This window comes from Desmodus rotundus, chromosome 12 (genome assembly GCF_022682495.2).
Source record: "Desmodus rotundus isolate HL8 chromosome 12, HLdesRot8A.1, whole genome shotgun sequence".
NCBI lineage: Eukaryota > Metazoa > Chordata > Mammalia > Chiroptera > Phyllostomidae > Desmodus > Desmodus rotundus.
In genome coordinates, this window is record NC_071398.1 from 55,630,620 (window position 1) to 55,651,906 (window position 21,287).

The window sequence follows — 21,287 nt, forward strand, 5'->3', positions numbered from 1 at the left end:
GAAGTCCACATAGTGGTGGCTATGGGCGTAGAGAGGGGAAGGAAGAAACAGTGCAGAGAAGTGGAAGTTGGATCATCAATTAAACCCTTATTTATTTCCATTCCTTTGTTCAAGAAGCCTCTTGCGTGCCTACCAGGATCAGACACCATCTAGGCACTGGGAATACAGAAGTGACAAAGTTAAAGTCTCTATAATCATGGTGCTTCTATTAATGGAAGATATGAGAAAACTTGTGATTACAGTACAGTGGTTCGGGAGAGGTAGAGGAGGCGTGAAAAATGATGGGAAGGTCACAGAGAAGAGTCCCTCAGCAGCTCAGAGAGACCTGGGAAATGCTCCCGAAGATAGTAGTTCCAGCGCGGCTCCTGGAGGACAACGTCAGCAGCGAAATCTCCCCAGGCAGAGGGAAGGGACAGCATTCAGGAGGGGGGAGATGTGTGCTGGGACCTGGCCTGTTTAGTGAGATTCTAACGAGGTGCCTGCAAGGTGGTCTCAGGGTGGGAACGTCATAAGTCAAGAGGCAGGTCATATGCCAAGGGCCGCAGCTGCTGCTCGTGGCTTTAGGGTACAGAGCGGCGTGGTTAGATTTCTGAACTGAAGTCTGGCACGACCCTTGGTCACCAGCCTCCTTCAGTGCTGCAGATAGGACTTTGTTTTGGGGGGTGATGAGAGGGACAGCAACAGTAGAGGGGGGAATCCTGCCCCCAGCCACCTATGAGGCCCTGAGGGAATGACCTCCGTCTCCACAGAGTCCTTTTCTTCATTGTAAATGAAGACCTTGACTAAACGGCCTTGGAGGTCTCTTTGGCTAGAAATTTCTGTGATCTCTTTCTTCATTTTGAACTCTACCACTTTATAAACACAACTAACAAGACTTCTCTTGCCCTGTCTGAATACTGGAAAGAGAGAGAAAGAGAGGGAGAGGGAGAGGGTTGGGGGTAGGGAAGAGAAACACACACACACACACACACACACACACACACACACACACACACACACATATATGCCATATGTCACGTGACTAACATGAGCCAATCACCAAGTTCGATTTGGTGACATCATCCACTTAATGAGACATCCTTGGAGGCAGAGTTCTGGTTACACAATCCCACAGTGTGCGGGTCTGTGACAGAAGCCACAAGAGGAGTGGGCACATGGGAGGGAAATAATTAATTTCCACACCTCCTACTTAAGCAGGAGTCCAGCTCTGTGGAGTAAGAATAAAAGTGAAGCAGAAGTCCATCTGTAGATTTTGTGTTTTTCCTGGAGTGGGCCAATAAATTTTAACATCTCTGCCAACTCAACTTTTACTTTAGAAAAGTCAAGTAAAACATTCGCAATTCGAGCTTTGTGTTAGTTTCAATTTTAAAAAAGATAGAGGAGGGATGGGGGAGTTAAAAGACATATGTAGTTTATTTAAATAGAATTGACGGTTTATCCGATTGGAAATGAAGACACATCGGTGCAATGATAATACGAGGTGATTTCCATTCCGCATTCGCAGCAGTAGGAAGGGCCCTTCCAGCTCTGGGCTGGCTCTCTGGAAGGCTCCTACACCGCGGATAGCCATTTTGCATTAATCATAAAAGGCTTTCTGGAAAGTTGGGATCTTTGCTTTTTAAAGGACAATTTCAAGAGAGTTATGTACCGTACTTAAACCATGAAGTGATCCTGTAAATTCAAGTGGAAGCAAGACTATTGTCCGCAGGAGGGGCTAACATCTTAAAAGCAAAAGAAAATAAGAGGTATTTGAATAGGTATTTAAGTTAGGATTAAGGAGAACTTTCAAATGCCAGGAGTGATTCATCTGAGTTACTCATAGATACCCACACAAACAGCCAAAGTGAACTGGTGCAGGGGAAAATGGACCAGTTAACTTAGAAGCCAGTCTTCCTACTCAGTCTAGAATGCTCTTATATATTAAAGTTAAACGCTAGTGAGAGCGTACGTGTGGTGATGTTCTTCAGATCATTAAGGTCGCCATAATGATATAGGTGAAAATTAATGCTGCTCCACGTTCCTGTTTAAATGGCTGACAAAATTTAGAAACTATAACATAGCTAGAAAAGAATTCTCGAGATGACCTCAGCTAAGTAAGATTTGCTTCATTGCAGACTTTTAGGAAATTTGCATCCAGCAATCTCTTCCGGTCCTCTTCGGCATCTTGCCGACCCGTCAGTTCACTAGGTGAAAGCTCCCTCTGGACCAGGGTGCGGTCAGAGGAACCGCGGTCTTCCTTACCCCCTGCCGCTTGTAACAAAGGGATGACCCTCCAAGTCCTACAACCAAGTGGATGGGCTCACACGGAGTTCTAGCAGGATAATTCTGAACTAAGTTCTGAGTGAATTTTTTAATAAAAAGCAATTCCATTCTATTACGATGATATTCTAATTTTCTCTCACTTTCCCTCTCTTTCCCTCTCTCTCACACACACACACCATTAGCACAGCAAACTTTGTATATATTTAAATACAGTGATTGAATGTGCTGTTAGAATGCTGATATGATCAAGAGCATAATTTTTAGCAGACTTAAAGCATAGCTGTGAGCACAGCAGAGAAGTTGGCTCTGTGTGTGTCTGAACCTGTGATCCAGTCATTTATTCCGCAGATTTTACTGAGGGCCTGCTACGTTCCAGTCCCTCTTCTCTCCCTCGAATGTTTTATAAAATCAGATCTCATGCTTCAGCCGTCACAAAGTGTCCAATAATGATACCGTATGACTGTAGCAAAATAGTCTAAGTAAGACATTCTTAAGTAGCTGCTGAAAAACAAAGTTAATGAAGTTATTATCCCATCAGCCCCACCCTTTCCTCCCCGAGGCTGACCCGTGCTGTGATGCTTATTCACGCCTTTGTTTTCCATCGGACAATTCCCGTGTGCCGATTATGGGCCAGATATTGCCTTGGGCATGGGGTGTGGGGTCCATCTGGGAACGATCCCATCAGAGTCCCTCCCTTCACAGAGCTGCTGTTCCAGTGAAAGGGAGTCCGGTTTATGACTGTGACTGTGGCCCTGCCGTGGGCTGGCAACAAGACCAAGCTCTGGGCACTGGGGCGCCGTTTGGAATCAGGGGTCAGAGTGGACAGCACTGAGTGTATGTGTGAACAGTGACAAGTTACTACTCACACACTTTCACTCCACCTGCAGTTAGGTAAATGGTGAAATGCTTGATGTGGAACAGTTGGCTGGACATTCCTTGAGGTAGCCTCGCGAAGACCTCTGCCCTCATCCCCAGAACCCGCGGATGTCCCTGTCTCCCAAGGGAACTGATGCCGTTAAAGAGATTGAGTCAAGGGGGTCGAGGAGGGGAGAGTATCCCGGATGATGCAGATGGGCCTCAAATAACCACAAGGGTCCTTAGGAGAGGGTGCGGGTGGGTCAGAGTCGGAAGAAGGCCACGCAGAGGGCGGGGAGGTGGAGACAGAAGATACCACCCACTGGTTTTGAAGGGAAGGGGAGGCATCAGAAGCTGAGCAACACACTGGGCCTCCAGGTGCTGGAACCTCTCCAGGAGACTCCTAAAGGGACTGCACTTACCACCTGCTTGGTTACAGTCCCGAAAGATTCCTTCCGGACTTCCGGTCCTCAGAACTGTAAGAGAGAGCATTTGCATGGTTGGAAGTCACTAAATCGAGGTGATTGGTGATGTGCCCACAGGAAACAGATCCAGCATTTACGGTGGTTCAGGTCCAGGAGTTTCCAAAGGCCATGCCTTACAGATACAGCACAGCATGCTGGTCTAAACAAGGACTCCAGAGGCCAAACACCAGGGTTCGAATCCAGGCTCCACCACGTGCCACCGGGGAGGCTCTGCGCAGCTATTTAACTTCTGCGGGCCTGGTTCATCACCTATAAAATGAAGGTGATTGTAATATTCAGAGCACAGGGGGCTCCCCTAAGTTCCTCCCCCCTACTGCCACCTTCACAACTGTAAAGAGCTAATATTGGTAAAGTTTTAGTAGTGTTTTTGATAGATAACGCATGTGACGTGTACTGGGTGTGGAGGCAAAGGTTGAAGTTAACATTACAGTAATGCTGTTGCATAGTTCAGTGCACGTGGGCCAATCACAAACCTTCTCCGAGGCCTTGTTCCGTTGTCTGGCAGTTATATTCACAGTACACTGCAGGCTGGTCTGAGCATCACCGAAGAAGATGCATGGAGAGGTCCTGTTGGGTTCATTCATTCAGATATATTTAACGGGCGTCTACTGGGCGCCAGGCACTCTGATGAGTCCTGGAATTTAGTGTGGAGTCCCACAACTATATTTGTTTTTGTTATAGCAGCTTTAGGCTAGGGAAGGAGATGAAATAAACAAGTAAACGAACAGGGTAATTTCCGACACTGGTGAGTGCGCTATGAAGGAAGGAAAAAGGAAAGAGGTCTTGGATGGTGTGAATATTGAAATGAAGCCAGTCCCACCAACTTCTGAGATAGGCCTTCGCACACACACACACACACCACAGCGAGCAAAGTGATTTTGGTGTCAGCTTCAATGTTTGAAAATTCAAAAGGCCGGTTTGGCTAACGTGTAGCCAATAAGGGAGAGAATGCTAAAAGACAAACTCAGAGAGTTAGGCACAGTCCAAAACCTTGGATTTTATTCCACTTGCAATGGGAAGCCCATTGGAGGGTTTTCAGCAGAAGAGGATATGATCTGATTTATATTTTTTAAAGTTATGCTGGCTGTGGTGTGGAGGATTTGGGGAGCAAAGATGTATTCTTTATTTTTCATTGAAACCTACACTTCTCTATCACTCTCAGAGTGCTTCTAGATGCAAACCCTGAACAGGTGTGTCGTTTATGGAAGGAAAAGACCGATACCAGTGTCTACATACCTATCTTTATATCCATCTATTGTCTGTGTAGCCGTCTCTCATCTCTCCACCTGTCATCTAGCTCTGTCCGCCTTTCTATTTACAACAGGCACAAACTGTAGCCTGCAGGTCACATGCACCTGGTTCCTTTTTTGTGTGAATAAAGTTTTATTGGAACACACCTATGGCTGGCAGCCTGGAGTAGTTATGAGGGTGACAATATGACCTTCAAAGCCCAAAATATTTACTACCTTTGCAGCCATTGAGACTATACTTTTCTCATTTGTACCTAGATTCTGATTCCCACAACACAAAAGTCATTTCTCGGGTCATAGTCTTTGGCTTAGGTGTCCTGGCCTGTATTCTTATTGCTCATAAACTTGACCTCAGTGTAACCTCATCTTTCTTGCCAGTGGCTCTGGTTTAGTGCCCCTGCCTCAACTTTTTGGGGTGGTTGGTACCCACATTCTGACTTTCCTGATGGTTCTTCTGACATATTCTAAATCACAGTTTACCCAGGAACAATATAACTTGAATTATATATTATATATAAACATAGTGGGATTCCATTCTGCTATTTAACTTCACGGACTTTCAATATTTGAGTAGATTCAAAATGCAAAGAAATAATTTTCTTCCCTCCCCTTCACTTTTCACTATATATATGTTTTCAGCCTTCACATTGAGGGCAAGAAGACACACAGCTGGCAGACACGTAGCTTCACACAGATCGCTCAGTCAGCCCTGGGACCCCAGGGTCCCTTCGCCGGTCCTTCCCACACCCCCTCCCCACATCCCCAGTTTTAAATAATCAACAACATCTCGTGCCTTTGTTCGGCTGCATGGTTATGGGACACTACATGTGTTTCCTGATTTCTCTGGCCCTTTGTGTCATCTGTCACAAAACGAGCAAGATCCAATTGTCTCTGAAAGTCCTTTTTGCCTCTCACAACCTCTAATATATCTCTAAGTCCTTTTACAATAAATCTTGCCTTTTACAAAAAACAGAAAACAATGATCCTTGAGCAAATACATACTGAGGGTCACACGAGCTTACATCTGAGCACTCCTGGGCCAGTGAGCTGCCGGCAGTCGCGGCTGCTGTGTCCCGGGCCGTGGTCACACGGAGAGCGCTGTCTCGTCTGCGGCCGGTTCTGCTCAGCCCACGGGCTCCGAACCAGCTGGAATCACAGCTCCTGTCTGCAATCCTTGTAGAAAGGAAAACATTTGTGCTTGCCATGGCTCCTTTTGCTTCCTGACGGAACATCCAGGTCTCTATAAATCCAGGAACTTGTCCTGTGCGCCTGCCAAGAGGTAGGGGACGTGGCAGCGACTTTAAGCCAGATCACATTCTCTCACAAATATGGAGACTAAAATCCTTAGTTCACGGGGTGTTGTCTAGAACAGGCAGGGGAAACAGATCCAATGAGAATGTGGCCTTAAGAGAATGAAAACCCCAACAAAGCAGCCTTGAGGAAGCCCTGCGCCCATCTGTCTGCTTTGCCATAGATTTTCTCAATCAGAAACACGTAACGAGTTGATCGGACTTCACAAGCTTTAAGAAAAGTCAGAACCACTTATATTGAAAAACAGGGCTCAGGATGTAAATTATTCACAGTTCGTTAGGCTAAGACAAGCATTTCTCAAACATTTCTCTATGCTTCAGAAAAATGACATATTGAACTCTATTTTACTGTGAGGCTCAAAATGCCAATTAACAGTCTTAAGCTGAATATAAAACCTAATATGAACTGCGTTTACAAGAAAATTGTGTGAGAATCAAATTATGTTATCTTTGGTTTGAAGAACTAAGAAATAATTGCCAATAAGTATTCACGTATAGGACCCGTTTTTTTGGAAACAAGCTATTTTAATTACTACTAGTGTCAGGAGTACGTGCGGGTGATTTTATTAGATTTAATGTGTTTAGTGAAGCTGCCTGACTGTATCTCCTGTTCTTGACAAGATATTAGAATTTATTTTATATTCTCATTGTTCATCACAGGCCAGTGCTGTAAGAAAACCATGTTATAAGTTAATCTCTCACTTTCCAGTACTTTTTAAAACTTCTGCTAAAAAAAAAAAAAAATAGAGCTGAATGATGAATTGCATAGTATTCTTTTTTAAAGATGTTATTTATTTATTTATAGAGAGAAGGGAAGAGAGAGAGAAAAAGAGGGAGAGAAACATCAATCTGTTGCCTCTCGAACATGCCCAGACTGGGGATCGAACCCACAACCCAGGCATGTGCCCTGACTGGGAATCGAGCCAATGACCTTTCACATTGCAGGACAGCACCCAACCCACTGAGCCACACCAGTCAGGGCGAATTAAAACTGCAGAGCATCTACTGACACTAGGAAGAACCAGATAGTAGATGTAAAGGCTGTGAGCTCCTGCCCATGTATGTGTGTCTTCACTGAGGGCTTCTCCTGTGTGTCTGCCCAGACTCTCTGCCTGGACATGGCCTCCAGTCGCTTGAAACTTCCTAACCCTTAAAGGCCCTCTGCCTCCATACCAAACAAACAATCAAAAAATGTTTCTAAGAAAAACCAAACCAAACCAAAGTGTACATCAAGCTACCAAGAGCGGACAAATAAACCTGGAAACTCTCTTGCACTATGTGCTGCGTTCTCTGAAGATTCGCCCAGGAAGATACCATCGTGCTGTGCGGCAATCAGTTTGCAAATTCAACATATCTGAGGTTGGTGTTTGTGTGCTTCCTCCCACCGCATCTAAAAGTCACCTGCTTTCTTACTCAGGGCTATTTTCCTTTCTCCGTCCTCATGAATTTTCCTCACTCTGAACACCTAACGGCTCGGCAAATAAATATCCAGATTAACATATTTACCTGCAGCTGTGAATAGGGCAAAACTCAGAGGAGATTGGACCTCGATGTTGATATGAACATCATGTAATATAAATGAACACTTTGCAAGGTTTCTATTGACTATTAATTTGTAGTTATTCTATAATGAAAGAGCTTTCAGAGGGTCTGTGGGAAAAGTCAAAACCTGAAACAGGAGTGAACCAGTTATAAACATAAATCTCAAGAAAGAAGAGAAGAGAAAGAAGAGGAATACTCTAATCTTACCTCCATCACGATCTTATTAGCATTTCTAGTGAGTAGTTCCAGTAGCAGTCTATAGTCTTATGACTCTGTCTCATAAATATGTCAAGAGCAAAGTATAGTTATTTTAATAGTCTGTGTTGGTGGACCATCATGGATTTAATTAAGAGACAACTAGTCGATGAAATATAACACAAAAGCACAAGACTTAATGGAGAAATGTTTTACTGCAAATTTAAATCAGGGCACAGACTTGATGATCCAGGCTCAGAAATCCTACTTCAATTTAATTAATGCAAACTAGCGCAGACTGTTCATGTAGGGGAAAAACACAGACGTAAAAAACGTTAGTGATTTAAGACTCTCAGGGTATCCTGCCTTATTTATAAGGTTATATGAGCACGGGTTACTAATAGCTTATTGTTTTGAATTTTATTACATGAGATATTTAGAATGTAAGCTGTATAAAATCTCTTAAAACATTATTTCTCGCCTCCTCATTTTCCGTGGGAGGCTCCGCCTCCTCCTTAGCAGAAATAGAGTATGAAGTTGGCCGTTCGGGTCAGATAATGACTGGGTGCCTGTGATTTGATTCTGTGTCTTTCCAGAAGGAGCTCGGATGTATTTCTTTAGCTTATCCACTCAGATGGAAATGAACAGGGGATGGACAAAAGAGTAGGTGTTCTTCGTATTTCATGAAGTATTCCTTTGTTTGTTTGTTTGCTTAGGACCGTTGTGTTGGAAAATCTGCCCCCTCTCCTATCTACTACTTTATTATCATACAGAGAGCAACCATCACCTAGGACTTTATAAATCCATTGAAAAGTACAATACTTATTCCTTTTAAGAATTGGACTCACTTAGATGACGCAGCCTCAGGGTATTCACTTCTTCCTTAAGGACATCACCAAGCCCCGCCCAGGGGCACCCGTTCAGTTCTTAACTCGGGTTCAGATTTCTTGTATTGTTTTTCCTGTTTAATTCTTCTCAGACTCGGCTTGGCTCTTAAGGATATCTTAAGGGTAATCGTAAGGGGCTCAGGGATGATGATTGCAAGTTCTTTCTGGAGGCTCCGTAATCTACAGCCTCCAGGTTTAGAAATTTGTTCAGGTTCCAGTTCTCTCGACGCTTCCTTACCGGGACTTTTGCCGATCACCTTGCTGAAGAGTCTGTCGTTGTCAGCACACCACGTTATCTGGATCATTATTTGGAACATTAACCATTAAGAGTGTTTACGTACTTCATGCCACTGTCTGTCTGGTCCTTAGTGGTATATATTTTACTCTTTGCTAATTGTCCTTTTCTTTCATGCGTCTGAAAAAACAGTTCTCATTCACTTGAACCTATTTTTCTACAGTTCCCCGTAATTCAATCGTGTCTTATGTCTTTGCTTATTTTATTCGAACATCTTATTTGAAACACCTTTGCTCATTTGGGTCTTTTTTTTTTTATTCTAGTTCAGATGTTGCTTTTTTTTTTTTAATCTATGCTTGTCATATGCTTCTTTGGAATGTGCTTTACAGTTTGCATATATGGGCATTTTGTTTTCTTTAAAGAATAAAAAGATGGTCTTATGTGACTTGAGAAACAATATCCATATTCAAACCTTTAGCCTGTGTGTGTTTGATCTCGAGCCCTCCTACGATGTAAATACCACTAGATTGTCAAGTTTTCACTGCTGATTCCAGCATCTTTTTGAGATTTTGATGAGGATAACCTTTAAGAGGTTGGTTGTTTTAAAAGGTAGTTAAACCAAATAATCATAATGTTCTTATTATCAAATCAGTCATTACTTTAAGAAATATTATTGCAGTGGGACTTTAATGATTAGTAAGTTTTTAGCAGAACCTTCTCTCATAAGACCGCCAGACACCATTTATTCTGCATTATCAAATATCTAATCAAAGCATAAAGTAACACAAAGTTTCAATGAATGTTTTTAAGTGATCTAAACATTAAAAGACAATGATCAAATGCTTACAAGTCAAATTAAAAAACAATTACAAAAAGTTGTAAAATATGTTTTATAATGCTTTGATCACAAGTACAATAACTCTCCTCTAACATAACCCTGTTTCAGAAAACAGGTCAAGCCCCAATTTTCTGAGGCGTCTGTTACCATCACATAAATCCGCATAAACTGTGTAGAAGGGCACTATGTTGTTACTGTAGTTCTTCATTTTTTGAGTCACCATGGACCTGTTTTCCTCATCTATGAAGTGAAAACACGAACAGTGTTAATCTTACAGGATTGTGTGATGCTTACGTGAGATCATCAGAGCAGAACTTGACCTCCAGTGACTAAGAACAATGTAAGCACCTTCTGAGAAGACAGTCCAGGGTTTTCCTAGGATCCCCAAAGTAGCCCTTGACCTCCTCCTCAAACAAAAATAAGTGGAGAACTCCCACCACAGATCCGAACCAATGCATCTGACTCGTCTACAGACACCTCCAAACCTGCCTCCTGACAATCCCGTGTTTGGGACCTTAGCTCCATCACTTGCCAGCTCTGTCACCTTGGGCAAATTTTAACTTTTTCTTGCCTCACTTTTTTCCCCTCTCCAAAGTAGAAAAATAAGGGCACATGCCTTGCTGATCACTAGTCACTCAACAGATTATAGATGCTATTTTAATTATAGTGATAATCTCAACATCCCCTATGTGGATCTTTCTAGATTTCAAGGGGGTAAACATGTACATTTTCTTCCTTTAGCTGCAAAAGAATCATCCAGATATGTTTGTATTTTCCTGCTTATATAGACTTCTGTTTGGATGATCATTTTGCTTGTCAGATACATTAAGGATTATGTTTCCCTAATATAGAAATGATATTTTTTACCATTTCTTTTTGGATGCTTGCTATGTGCCAGGTACTAAAACAAGCATTTCACTTGCTGCATCTCCATTAGTCCTCACCACGGCTAAGGGCCCGTCCTACCCACAGAGGGGCAGCAGTGCATGGTACAGCCCTTCCAAAGATGAGGAAACAGGGAACAAGGTTGAAGCCTCCACCGGACGTGGGGGCACCTGCTTGCGGGCTGTCGTGAGGTGCTCAGAAGTCATTAGGTCCGCCCAATAAAGAGGGCATAAGAGCATTTTGCAATAAAAAAAATTAACAAATAAAAATCTTACAATAAATAATTCAGCTTCCCAGCGATCAAGCTACAACATTAATTAAAATTATTTGTCACCATCAAAGAGACCAAATTTTAACAAGTAATAAAATCCAAGGTTGACGAGAGCCCTGGAAACATTTCTGTGCACTGCCTTGGGGCGTATAAATTGTAAAACATTTTGGATGACAATCTTGCAAAGGCTTGAATAGATTTCTATTTTGAACTGGCAGTCCTATGTCTAGAGATGTACACCAAAGGGAAGAATAAAACATGTGAACAAAGATCAAAATACCAGAGTTTCACCCAACATTGTTTATATTACCAAACCATTGAAAATATCCTAAAAGTCCAAAAGTATGCAAAATATTAAAAATTGTAATATATACATTCATTTTAATGCTACATATATGGCTATTTAAAATGCAGTTTCTATAAAAATTATTGTATAAAATCCAGCTCAAAGCAATTTACAAAATGTCATATAATTATTATTATAAATGTGTAGATAACTATAAATATAACACTGGAAGGAAGTATATGAAAATATCATTTACTATGGGAAATTTTATTATTGCTTATTTAAAATTTTCACATTTTCCATAATGACATGTGATTTTTGAAATAATAAAAACTATCACAAGATCTAGAAAAAAGATGAATTGATAAGAGGTAGTCCAGTTTGCTCAAGGAAGGTTAAAGCCCATCAGATGGATGGTTGTATTATCCCTGAAAATCTCATCAGTTGAAGTAATTCAGGACCCCTTCCTGAGGCAAAGGCCCATATGGCCGTGACCCTTCACAGGGGTTCAGTGGGGACATGAAAGGACACTGTTGAGAATCAGTGTGCGAATTCAAAACACAAACCACAGAGGGCTGGAGTGTGGAGATCAGGGCCACGTCCCTGAGAGATGAGGATTTTCATGGTACAGTCAGTTCGTGTTCCAAAACCCAGGGGAGCTTGGCTCCATGTAGTCCCATCGGACACTCACTGGGAATCTAGCGCTCTGCTCACTGTTCAGAACCCAGGGAGGTCGGGCCTTTGAGAAGCTCCCTGCTGGAGGCGCTACGGGAGGGCAATGTTTCTGAAAGTGGGGTCCGTTGGCGACTTCCACCGAATCACCTGGGGTGCTGCTTCTTCTGAATGCATGTCTCACTCCAGAGATGTGCTGTTGGAGGTGGAACCTGCCCGCACAAGGGTTTCTTCAGCTGCTTCTCGTGCATGCTAATATTCAAGAACTACGAGTGTGGGGGAAGCAACGTGAGCTTTGCAAACCCAATGGATTCGGACTGAATCTTCACCAGTCTTTGTCCACGGACATTTTTTAATACAATTTAGATTCTGCCACCAGTATCAGAATAAGTCTACGCGGTGATAATTATCGCTCTATCGTACCCCTCATTTTTCTTGCTTTGATTTCCTTGTCAATCTCTGCCTCTTGGAATTATCTTTTCTTTCGAATTTTGAAACCGAACACTATTCATGGTTCTCTTCCTGTCTCTGTCACACCTCCTCTGTCTTTGTTATTTATTAACCAACTTACTGTGAGTAACTTAATTAACTCATTGAGCCTCAGTATCTTTATTCGTGAAACATACAAAGCAGCAGCACCAACAAAATTGTCTTGTATTTGTTGACCATTAAACGAGATGACATGCGATGAGGGGAGGGCCTGTCTCGCAGCTGGGACTCAGTGAGTAACACTTGTTAGAAGGGTTGGGGTAGAGTAAACACAGGATGCTGTGGGACCCTGGGGAGAACTGGGAGTAAAATGGCAAGTCCAAGGTCTCCTGAATGGCATCCCCCTTCAGCTGGCTGAGTCTGGATGCACTCTTAAAAGTCAGTCAGAACGCTCTAGATCAGTATTTTAACTAAGTTGACCAATCAAGTCATCAAGTAGTTGGTTGATTTACATAAACAATTAGTTGGCCCAGTGAAATCATTTAACTGTTATAGTATTCCATCATTTTTTCATGTAAAAATACATTTGTTTTCTCCTGATTTACATTTTTTAAGATTTAGATTCATAGAATCACTTTTCTGTGAAAAGAAAATGATATGGACTGTAATATTACATTTAACTGAATATAAAAATAGCTGTTTTAAACAACCGAATACATTAAATTGATGTAGATGGATAATAGTGGAAATTGCCTTACAAAGAACATTTTTATCTCCAACCATTATCAGCTACTGGGAGCTTTCTTCCACTGCATTTTAAATAATAATCATACAAAGAATTGCAGGAAAATGTTTATACGGAGTTCTATATTCCTCTCTACGTGTAGTGGAGTAAAATATCTCTATTACCTTCGAAAATTCTGGAGAAATAATCCCTCACCTGGTTTTCCTGCGCACCTGTGTGTGCCCGTCTCCCAATGACCTTCTCTCCAGGGGTCCCTTCTCACACTTGGCAGCCACAGGCTAGGGGAACCTTTCTTATTTGTACTTGAGATATATTTGGAAGCACAAAATACTTCAAGTGAAGTTTAGCTTCTGTTTGTTGTACAACCAATCTAGGCAATTTTGGAAGGTTTACCTTTAAAATCTTAATCGAACATGAGCTTTGTATCACGCATTCATTAAGACTCTTAAAGGTGCGAGGAACATAAAACCCATCCCAAACCAGCTTGAACGAAACACGACATTTGATCTCATAAGTGACAGGTATCAGAATAACTCCTTTCAGGTGAGGTTTGACCAAGCGACTTAATTACTTCAGGTGGACGCTTTGTTATGCAAGAAGACAAGCTGAGAGAAAGAGCTTCTCAGAATTTTAATCTTCCAAATGATCCATACTAAACACCTATATGGACTGTTTCTAATCCTCCGATATAGTACCCGATATCTATTTTGTCTAATTGCAAGAGAAGACACTGGTGTTACCGCCCCTGCCGTTGGCTGGGTCCTCACCTGTGACAGATGCACAAGTTCCTGGAACAGAAGGAGCAGAGGCCTCGTCAGGATCCTGTCCAGCATGAAAGGATTCTCACCTAAAACTACTTGCACAGTCGTCAATTCAAACAGAATAGACTAATGGATTAAGGCTTAAGGATACTAAGACCAAGACTTTGCATGAACAAAATTGCCATCCAGTTGTTCCAGGAAAGTTTGCAGGGAAAAAAAAAAAAAAGGAAAACAAACCAACCACCACCCCTGGAATTTCCCCCTGTTTGCTGGAGCAGTTGTGTGGCCACGCGTGGCAGCACCTTGGCCAAGGGTGACCAGCACGGGTGCTGCTGCCCACGCCAGTGCAGGGCTCGAATCGCGTGGAGAACAGGAGAGTCTACTGCGGGTAGAGAACCGACGGTGCTAGGAGTAACAGCCAAAAATGGTTCAAATAGCGCGTTTACTAGGGAACCAGAAGGGTGTGAACCTTTTGCACAAATTTCTGTTTCTTCGTGAGAAGAAAAACATGGTATTTCTATTTTTGCTAATCTAATTTCAGCTGGTATTGGTGGGAGAGATAACAAACTTGTTCTAAAATAAATGTAGAAGAGTAAGAATCTACAAATTCTCAGATTGACTTTCCAAAAGGCCTGGACACTCGTTCTCTTAGGTGTGACGGCACAGCAGAAGGACACAGTCACATCCGAGTAAACAGAACAATTCAGCGGAGTTAGCAACGAGTCAGCCACACCACGGCTTCTGCTGTGTTCTGTTCTTTAAAAGGTCAGCCCACACGCGAGAGGAGAATTAAGCAACTCTTGATGGAAGGGATATATAATAATATGTGGAGATACTTTTAAAACTATCAAAAATAAAGAGAAATAAAATGAACATGGCAAATGAACAGGCAGGCTCTGGCCGGGTCGGTTGGTTGGAGCATGGTCCCAGAACCAAAATGTCGTGTCTTCGATTCCCAGTCAGAGAACAGACCTAGGTCTGTTGTTCAGTCCACGGCCAGGACACGCACAGGAGGCAACTGATCAATGTTTCTCTCTCACATGATGTTTCTCTCCCTTCCTCTCTCTCTAAAAGTAATGGAAAAATGTCCTCAGATGAGGATAAAAAAAAAGAATGAAAGCAAATGAACAGGCGGGACCCAGAGGGGAAGTCCACATGACTGAGGTATATGGAGACGTGGTCAGACTTACTAGTTTTCTGAGGAATGCAAATTAAGGCAACAAATAAATAGGCATCCGAATAGCAAAACAGTATCTCAGATAACAACAAGTGCTGACAGGGAAGGGGGCAAAAAGAAGGCTCATAAACAGCTCAGGTGACTGTGACCTATTTCAGCCTTTGAGGAAAGGAACATGGCAGTACTGAGCAACACTTCTGGAAGAACACAAATGTTCCTTACCCAAGAGCTCCCGATCTCGGGCCCATATTTCAGGGACAAGCTCACCTAGTCCGAGGTGGGCGGGGCTGAGGACTCCGCTCCCGGGTGGTTTGTGTGGGTGGGCCCTGGGCAGTGCGGTGGGGGCCGCCTAGGTGCGCTGAGAAGGGACAGATTAGGTTTAACAGAAAGCCTAATCTTCAGGAAAGAAAAAGCCTCTGGGTTAACATTGCTGGGAATTCTAACACATTATACCATTCATTAGAAAGCCAGAAAGCTCTATAAACATAAAATATTTCCTGCTTTAAAATAGCACCTGCACGTTTCAGGCTGTACATCACAAACCCATTATACGTGGAGTATTATATATAACACTCATATACTGTCGATATGAGCGATAGTGCGGATCATGGAATATGCAAAAAAATACAAGAGGCCTTTCACGGACAGGTGCTAAAACAGGCAAAACCCAGAGAAACACGAGGAAGTAGGCTCAGGCCACCAGAGATTCAGTGAGGCCCGGCGTACACACTCACACACTCTCACACACACACGCACACAACACACTGTGAGTGGGCACTAATAGGACACCCAGGATGAATATTCCCATCCATTAGAATGATGTTCATGAATAATTCTCCATGATTTTTTGACGGTAAGTGAAATAATTATGAAATTAAATAGGCTTAGAGGGAAAATGCAAATAAAATATGTGTGTGCATCAATACTGAAGTTCCTAAAAATCTTTGCAGTAGAAATTGCTAAGGAGTCTGAATTTTGTTGAGTTATTTTTACCTTCCATCTGCTTTGTTTTCTAATGTTTTTTCTAGTGGGTATAACAAATTTATAATCATGAAAACATATATTCCTTTGAGGTCAAGTATCCTGGTCAGCCTAATTAAAGAGGTAAACGGAGGCATGCTCGAATTATGAGAAAGGGAGTTTACTCCGGAACAGCAGAGGAATGGCGGTTCTGGGAATGCATGCTCTAGCAATGGAGGGAGTCCGCTGGGGATTTGGGGTGGGTGGTATTTATGGGCGAGGAGCGCAAAGAGGGGGATGGCAGCCAATCCAAGCTGTAGGTTCATTGGGTCAATGATGTAGAGAGATTCTGGGTGATGTTCACTGGTCAAGAGCTGAGCCTTGGTCTTCTGTAAATAAGGCATTTCCAGGAAGTGAGTCTTTCGGTTTTTAAGTTCTGTTCTGGGGGGCCAGGCATGAGATTCTCCATTTCACACCCTCTAGTTCCATTTAAGACTAAAACCCTTCACGATCCCTTTTAAAAATCCATCAGGACTTCCTGTTTCCACTCTGACAGGGAAAGAGCTTGCAGGACATCACTCTCGACCTTACAACAGCAACGAAGGCGTGCAAACTGGAAATCAGTTAGAACTCTCTGAGAACTGAGGTCTGCGGGCCTCGGGTTCCCCCGCACCGTGATCTCCATGTCAAAGGACCGATGTGTGAGTCCAGTGAAGGAAACAGAGGTGATTGTAACAATAGCAGGAGCAGACACCGCAACACACACAAGCACATGCGGGAACTTCACGCGCACCCCTTCCTTTTATTCCGAAAACATTCCTTGTGAGAACGGTGGGTAGTATTGTTCCTCTCCCCTCCTTTTTTTTTTTTAATGTATTTAGAAACTATCAAATACGAAATCGGATGAGATCTGTCTGGTCTTTTGCGCGATACCGGGAAGTCCGTCACTACGTGCATTCAGTGCCAGGGCCGCAGGTGTGGGTCAGGCGCGTGCTGGGAGCGTTCACTGAACCAGAACGCCCGCGGTCCGGTCCAGTGGGTCCCCTACAAACCATGTCCACGTGACTATGGTGATGTAGTCTTTTTAGGGTATCCATGCTGTGACCTATTTGTCTAATTTGTATTTTGCCCAGATGAATAGTAAATTTTGTGTACATTTTCTGAACGTTCACCGACTAATGAGGCCAAATTGGAGAAGGCCCCTCAGAAGTGCGCGCCCCTGCTCACAGGGTAAAGATTTATACTTCACCATCTATTTACTTGCAAGCAGATAATTGAGAGGCTCTCAGTGTTAAATTGTTTGCACTCTGTTAAATGATTTGATGCTGATGGGCCCCAGATGTCCTGAAAATGTTCCCACACCCTGATGGAGCCTTCCCTACACTCATTACGGCTTTAGCGTGGCTGAACATATTTACCAATTCTAGGTCACCATCTGCAAAGATGTCGCGTTGTGCCTCTTTCAAATAAAAAGTGTACTCTCCCTTGCGGTACGAATAACATGATGCCCTTTGCAAAATGTGATAGTGGAGCACAATGGTCCTTAGTGCTGAGAAGTCCCAGTGTGGTGTCAGACCTGCCGACAGTCCTCGATTTTCTACGCAGCAGCATGTGACTTTGGGTAAACCACAACTTCTCGGGGCCTCCGTTTCCTCATCTGAAAAGTAGGAAGAGAACACCTCTCCAGGTTGTCCTAAGAATCAGATGAGACAAGGATTCTGTCAGGGGCCCGTGCTAAGCACATAACCAATGACGAAGACATGATTGGTTTTGGTAGGAAGCTAGCAGAGCGATTTTGCAAATGTTAGACAAATGTGTTTTAATTTCTCTGTGACCCATATTTTCCTTAAATGACTCCCCTCTGAGATCAGTCCATTTTCCCCAAGACAAAATGGATGTGAAACTCAGGAATCATATAAAAGCAATTTCTTACCGAAATTGTTCCACTCCCTTTTAACAGAATAAGCTACTCTGGCGAGACTGTTGAGTGTCACCTAAAGGAGACCCAGATAGGAAGGGAGTATACATCGGTTCCACCTAAACTGAGTAGCCCTCTACTTAATTCCAGGACGCTAACAGCATGCAAGTGTGGACTTCAGATCTCGTTCACATGTTGACATAATATAATCTAATAATATATAGTAAAACATAAAATGCATAATATATTTTATAACGTACACAACTGTATGCTATATTATTTTTATGTACTATATTTTTTCTATGTGTTTCTAATTTATATCCCACATATGAGTGAAATCATGGTTCTCCCCTTTCTCCGACTCAATTTGCTCAGCATAATATTCTCAAGGTCCATCCACATTGTCGCAAATGGCAGTATTACATCTTTTCTATGGCTGAGCAGTGTCCACTGTATATATTATGGACCGCATCTTCTTTACCCAGTCCTCTGTCGAAGAGCATTTGGTTGTCTCCGTGTCTTGGCCCCCATGAGGAATGCTGCAGCGAACATTGGGGTGCACATGTCTTTGCAGATATGATTTTGAGTGTTTCACATAGATACCCAGGAGAGGGGGTCCTGGACCACCTGGTAACTCTATTCTTAATTTTTGAGGAAAGGCCAGACTATTGTCCATAGTGGCTGCACCAGTTTACATTCCCGCCAGCAATGAGCAAGGGTTCCTTTTTAGTATCATTGATAGTAGCCGGTCTAACAGGAGTGAGGTGGTATCTCATTGGACTTTCTATAGTATCGCCTGCCCAGGTAAATAAAGCATAGCCCTGCCTTTGAGAATGGTGCTGGAGAGCAGGTCACCACCTTCCAAACAGCAGCAAGAGGGGAAGTCACAGAAGATGGGCTGCCCCTGTCCCCCCACCCCAGGTGGGCTGGGGAGGAAGTGTCCCGCCCCTACAGCTAAGCTTTGGTTCTGCTGCTGAAAATGAACGCCTTTGCAGCCTACCCGAATCAGACCCTTCTGTGATTGTGACAAATCAAGATACAAACAGGACAACTGTGCAACCATGTATGTACACAGACGGGACAAACACCTCGTCCCCAACCCAAAAGCAGATCATATGTGCACCTATCCTGGCGAATGTGAGTGTCTGCTGCTTTACTAGAATCAAACCTTGACCTTTGTGGCGTTCTCCTCACCTTCGGGAGGAGAAGTGTACAGAGACCCAATCGGAGATTCGCCTCTGCTTCCTCCCGCTGTCTCTCGCAGCAGAGAGCCCCGCCTCCTCAAAGCTCCAGCAGACACTGAACCCGTGAACCCCAGACAAACCCTGCAGCAGTTGTGTGCAGCGTCCTCTTCTTGAGAAGCCCGCGAGTCAGTTACACAGCAAGTCCCACCCACCCAGGACAGATGTAGCTATGTTCCCAGTGGTCTGCGGGGAAAACGGGGTGACACCACTGTGCACACTGCATCAGCGCCCAAAGCGAAGTCTCTTTCCATCCCCATTTATCCCGCCCTTGCCTACCTCCACCTGCCTCCACCCCCTTCCCTCTGGCCGTCACCGCACTGTCGTTTGTGCCTGGGGGTCATGCATACATGTTCTTTGGCTCCTCCCTTCACCTTCTTTCATCCAGACCCCCAGCCTTCCTCCCCTCTGACAGCTGTCAGTCTGTTCCATGTGTCCAGGCCTCTGTTTCTATGGTGTTCATCAGTTTATTTTGTTCTTTAGATTCCACATATAAGTGAGATCATACGGTATTTGTCTTTTCCTGACTGGCTTATTTCACTTGCATAATATTTTCCAAGTCCATCCATGCTGTTGCAAAAGGTAAGATTAGCTTCTTTTTTACAGCTGAGTGGTGTTCCATTGTGTAAATGTCCCATGGTGGTTTTATCCACTCCTCTGCTGACGGGCACTTGGGCTGTTTTCAGAGCTTCGCTATTGTAAATAACGCTGCAATGAACACAGGGGTGCAAATATTCATTTGAATTAGTGTTCCAGGTTTCTTTGGATATATTCCAAGAAGTGGGATCACTGGGTCAAATGGCAGGCAGTTCCGTTTTTAGTTTTTTGAGGAAATTCCACACTGCTTTCCATAGTGGCTGCACCAGTCTGCATCCCCACCAACAGCGCACTAGGGTCCCCTTTTCTCTGCATCCTCACCAGCGCTTGTTGTTTGCTGATTTATTGATGATGGACATTCTGGCAGGTGTGAGCTGATATCTCATTGTGGTTATGATTTGCATCTCTGATGATTAGTGATTTGAACATCTTTTCATATATCTATTGACCATCTGTATGTCCTCTTTGGAGAAGTATATGCCTATATTCAGGTCCTTTGCCCATTTTTTAATTGAGTTGCTTGCTTTTCTTTTCTTCCTTTTCTTTTTGGTGATGAGTTGTGTAAGTTCTTTATAAATTTTGGATATTAACCCCTTATCAAATGTATCATTGGTAAATATGTGCTCCCATTCAGTGGGTTCCCTTCTTATTTTGTTGGTGGTTTCTTTTGCTGTGCAGAAGCTTTTCATTTTTAATAGGTCTTTGTCACTCAAAAGCTTCCCCAGGTTTATCTGTCACCACTGGGGTTGAAAAGCACTCTCTTTCTAGCCCTCTGCAAATGCCTAGGTCTGCACTCCCCCTCACCCCGTCATTCCTGCCGGCTACCAGCCGGCCAGCCAGTGCCCCCCAAGCCACCCTCATTCTCATGCTGCCCAGTGAGATGCACCCGAGATTAACTCGAACATGGGCTGGCATTCTGTGTTCCAGTCTCTCCTCTGAGAACTCCAAGTTCATTAGGTATTTGTTTGCCTTCCAAGTTATTTCAGGCAACAAGTGTAATGAATATCTTGAGACTTCATGGCATAAGTCACCCGCTTTGCAGCCTGCAGTAACAGTTCTTTCCGTCAACCAGTCAGCAAGTGCTGTGTATTTGAGTGCAGTTCAGGTTCACGTTGTGGTGGAACTCTGAACACTGGGGACCAGTTTCTGAATCACTCAGTAAAGGCCACGATTGGCTGTGGTGGCTTAAAGCCACAGCTGTTTCTTTTTCACTGAATGCCGTGTGTCCGGTGCAGGTCAGCTGTGGTCTCGGCTCCCTTTGTCCTCTTTCAGGTAGCAGGCCAAGGGGGGACCCATCCTGGTCTCACAGTGGCTGAGGCAGGAAAGTGGGGACATGAAAATGGTGTACCGGCTCTTAAAATTGTGGCCCAGTAGGTGACATGGCAGCTCCTAATTTCAAAGGAGGTAAGAAAGTGAAATTATAGTATGTGCCCCAAAGGTGGACATGTAAAATGTTAGTGATTGGCCTTAAAGACTATCACTTTAT